This window comes from Protopterus annectens, chromosome 3.part1, assembly GCF_019279795.1.
Source record: "Protopterus annectens isolate FY-2018-M chromosome 3.part1, PAN1.0, whole genome shotgun sequence".
Lineage (NCBI taxonomy): Eukaryota > Metazoa > Chordata > Ceratodontiformes > Protopteridae > Protopterus > Protopterus annectens.
The window spans coordinates 1,198,548,323-1,198,553,445 of NC_056732.1; positions in this window are offsets into that span (position 1 = coordinate 1,198,548,323).

Here is a 5,123-nt window from a genome sequence, read left to right on the forward strand (position 1 = left end):
TGAACATCTTGAGTGTGTCACAACATGAAAGAATTCACCTATACAGTATCCAAATACATACATGTTACACATACAACCACATCAGGCCACCTATACAGTACATTCACCTTGCTGGTGTCAGACACCACTGTCATTCCTGCTCCTTATGTGTGTGAGGTGCACAGATGGCATGTGGGACATAGAATACTGCTAAGTTAGCCATGTGTTGGCATAGTTGCCAGGCACCAGTAATATGGTTGCAGATGTGCAGGGGTGTCATTCGTATACCCTTCTGTGACCTGTGTCACACATTCCACATTAGGGTTTAGTGTGTATACGCCTCAGTGATGTGGGTCACATTCCACATTAGATATGTATTGTATGTGAACATAGTCATGGCTATGAACTGTGTCAGTAGCTCACACTCTATAGCAATTGTGAAGCCACATGATGCCCTGCAATGGCTATGCACATCATCTCAATGTGCAGTATGTCACTGCATATTTGTAGGGCAGACAGACAATATTGCATCAGCTGAAGGCCCATGTTAGTATAACACGTTCCTGCATTGGGACAACATTACCGTACTGTAGCTTGGAAAGAAGACCATTCTGTTACACATGTATGCATGTCATTCAACACGTTAGCAGAAGACATGTCATACTACATGTGATTGGCAAGGTCATACACCACACAGCAGGCCGGTGTACTGTAAACCTGTGCTGGTCTGTGGCACCATTGCAAAGTAGGGACAGCCATGTCAAACATGTGTGTACAGCCACTGCACAATGTCTAGACTCAGCTCAGGGGTAGGCAGAATAATGTTGAACAGACATGCACTGCTTTGGGAGAGATATGCAAGCTAGGGCTCAGGCAAGCATAGTATGCAGTCGACATATCCTACTGCTCATGTCCTCACACATAGGGGTGGTGGCCAATACAAAGCTTCAGTGGCAGATGTACAAAGGTCAGTAATGGTCTGTTAACATGTGGTATATGTTGCACACACCATGCAGTGTGGTGCAATGGTGCAAAGTGCATGCATTGTGTTGCAGGTATGGGGCATAGGCTACTAACACAAATGGTGCAATACAGGTATGTATGTTAACCACCACTATAATTGTGTAAGGTGCATGCCATCTGCTATAACACATGCATGTTGTTGTGTGCAACTCAGGGATGTATGATAACTACCACTATAATTGTCTAAGCTGAAACTACAATTGTCTAAGCTGAATGCCATCTGCCATATCACCTGCATGTAGCGTGTGTGTCTGTGTGTGTCTGTCTGTGTGTGTGTCTGTGTGTGTGTCTGTTTGTGTGTGTCTCTGTCTGTGTGTGTGTCTGTGTGTGTGTCTGTGTGTGTCTGTTTGTCTATGTGTCTGTCTGTGTGTGTGTGTGTGTGTGTGTGTGTGTGTGTGTCTGTGTGTCTGTGTGTGTGTGTGTGTGTGTGTGTGTGTGTGTGTGTGTGTGTGTGTGTGTGTGTGTGTGTGTGTGTGTTTGTGTGTGCCTGTGTGTGTTTCTGCCTGTCTGTTCTGGTATAAATTATAATGTACAGTTCTTGTCTTCCCCTCACAGTTGTTGATGTAGGTGTGTTGCCCCCCTGCGGTCCACCTGATGTTAGTGTCCTCACAGACTCTAGCAGTGATGATGATAGTATGATTGAGGCACAGGCAGGGTTGTCAGGGGCAGAATCTGTGGCATTGGTTGCCATTCCACCTGTTTCCCCCTCATTCTTGCACACAGTTTCCCTGCCTACACATTCTCCATCACCACTGGCCATAGAGGAAGGACAGTTGGCGGGTGGTAGCATGGAACAGGGAAGTGCGGAGACTATGAAAGGTGTGCCTGCACACCATGATCCCAGTCAACTAACTGGTGATTTCCAACACCGGCATGTGCCCAGCGCTGCTCGTAGGAGGATGACTGGCCAACATGCCCCTGCAAGACAAAGCACATCAGCTGGAGTCACCAGATGCATGTTTTGGGCTGTAATGGAAACACAGGCACGTGCTGAATGGCACAACAGAGAAGGTCTGAGGCCTCAGAAGGCTGCTGTCCATTCATTAACTGACAAGATCCTGGCACTTGCAAATGCTCATCATCATCTTGCAGATGTTTTGAATAGATGATTGGGTGACATGGTGCGAGTCCTTGACCGTGGCATGTCAATCCTTGATCATGGAATGTCTGTGCTGGAACACCTGGTGGGAGTGAGGCATCAGGAACTTGGACGTAGGTCAGCTACATCACCTGTTGAAGTTCTATGTGAACATGCTACTGCACATGCCTGCTCCCATAGTGGTGGTAGCATCAGCAGTGCAGTTGGTGCTGTGCAGTCCACACCAAGATGCAGCAGGCCACGTGCACGTGGTCCTGGATGGTCCCAACAGGGACATGATTCCAGTGGACATGTGTCATCAGACAGTACCCAATCTGGGCCTCTGCCTGGTAGTGCCTGTTCAACCCCTGTCAGGCACAGGTCACGTAGCTGTGGCCAGACACTGTGAACTGTGAAACGTGCCTTGTACAGTCTGAAGCTGTCAGTAATACTCCTGTATAGACCAGCCACATGCCGGAACTGTGTGCATGCATACACACACACCGGAAACAAATGTAGGGCACCTCACCACACACACGCATAAAATCCACACACGCCTAATGATATCACAGGCCCTAACACACACACATGATGTCATCCAATGGTGCAGCCTAGGCCTCAGGCAAACATTATCACCCTGTGCATATGATGATGCCTGTGCCGCATCCCTGTCATCTACACCATTGGTGCAGGGACATGCTCATATGGTCTGATGCACAAGGTGAACATAATAGGTAAACAATTGTAGATTAATATTGTTGAGTAGTGTTGACAGGCAGCAGACATACCATGTATTACAGTTTTAGAATGCATTTTGTACATTTGACTGTATGTATCGTGTAACAACACTAACAACATGTTGATATTAACATTCTGCCTTCCTCTTTCAGGTGTAGTTGCATGTGCTGGGGATGTCGGTGTTTGCGGTTAATGTCCCATATCTACATGCTGATTACCCACAGGTCAATATGACAATACCTGCATGCACTTTGTAGCTTCCACATCACAGTTATATTCTCCCATGGTTCAATTATGTTTACTGTTCTAATGATCCAAGAGCATGATAGCTGTGTAGTAAGCTACTGTGTTCAGAGCTGTCACATCCATAGTGGGTGACATCACAGATATAGTTATCTGGAGCGGGGAGGAGTTAAAAAAGTGGTATGGCGGATGATAGTGTAAATGCCAGTGGAAATAGTGGCTTCTGATTGGGAAGCAGTAATACCCACTGCCATGACAGCATGCAAACACAGACACACCCACACACTCAGGGATTCACAGACACAGTAACACACACTTTGACACACACACACACACACACACAGTTGCCAGTGTTCAGATGAGAACCCCTGCCTATGTGCATATCATCATTATAGTACTATGCAATTACAAGATGCGTCACAGAGATTACACATGTACAGGTAGTCGGAATGAGCTAAGATCGAGGATATCGACAGGGATACTACAGTGCAGTGAGTGTATGTGGGGGAGGGGGGTCCATCAGTAGGCTATGTAACAACAGATCATTCCCTAGGGTGTACATGTTAATAGGCGGTTAGAATGCCCATCTATGACTGATGATATCAACAGGGATGCTAGATTGCATTGAGTGGATGGGGAGAGGGGGCATTAACATTTCACTATGGTAAAATACAGCCTCACTCCAGGGACAGGACAGCCATACACACGGACAGCCATAAACACACACACACACACACACACACACACACACACACACACACACACACACACACACACACATACTGTGGCATTCACAAAGATATATACCTATGTCACACACATACAGACACTTTACAGGTGTGATGTTCAACCACCTGCCTATGCATTTCTTTCTACACTTCACTCTGTACTGGTGTCAACAACAGTGTCCAGGAGAGTGAAAACATATGGGATGTATTCCCAACCATACGTGACATATATGGACACACACACACCCACACATGCCAGTACTATGAATCAAACACCTGCCTATCTCATAATAGGTATTACAGAAGTGCAGCACTATCGCATTCGCTACAAAGCTTACTGACTCTTTCCTTTGCCAGCTGTGCTGATATATGCACAATATATGCACAGGGGAGGTATTACTGTTACAGGTGTCATGAGGGTTGCCTTCAGTGTCACCCTTACTGCATTCTACATTGTCTGTCTTCCACTTCAATTAACAAAACCTGACCTTAGCAGTTACACAGGTTATTGTAGGAATGGTTGTAACACACCAGTGAGCTGTCCTCAGTAATCATTCATCTGCAAAGAAGCCCCACCACTTAGTAGTCATGTCCAAAAATCTGTCCATACCTCATGTACGGCTTACTGTACTTAGAGCATATCACCATATACAGTTGGCAATGTTGAGGCTGTATTGCAACAGCATGATGTACTAAGACAACAGTCACCTTCAGACATCAGACACTGCACACACATGGAATCTACACAAACATCAATGCATGTACACATATGCAGTCTACATCAGTAAGTGCACAAGCAGGTCAGGAGGATACATTCCACACCTTCCCCATGCCATGTGTGAAACATAGCCGAGCATTACACCATAATGAATATTGTATTCATGTACTGGTAGGACACCACCACCTTCACCGAGTAGCCAAGTGTACATATATGACAACAGCACATATTAGTGAGACACACATAGCATTATTCCATGGGATGTACATATCCAGGGCAGGTAGAGTTAGGTCATATCCAACCATGAGGGTGTTGTTTACTGGTGTACAGCAACAGTTGACTGTGTTAATGCTGACAACATCCGAGGGACCCTGGTATGTGTACAACTGAGCTGGTTACAAACAGTGGCATTATTGCATTGCATAACACATTATGCAGCTGTGTCTGTACATGGGTACTTTGCACAGTTGATGTAGGCCTAGGTACAGTCCACCAATTGAGGGTTATCTGGTGGTCTACCATACTATGTCATACCACATATGGATGTGTGTTGGTAGCCTGGGGACAAGATGGTGGATGTATATGAGGATACAACCTAGAATGCAGCATTTGCCAC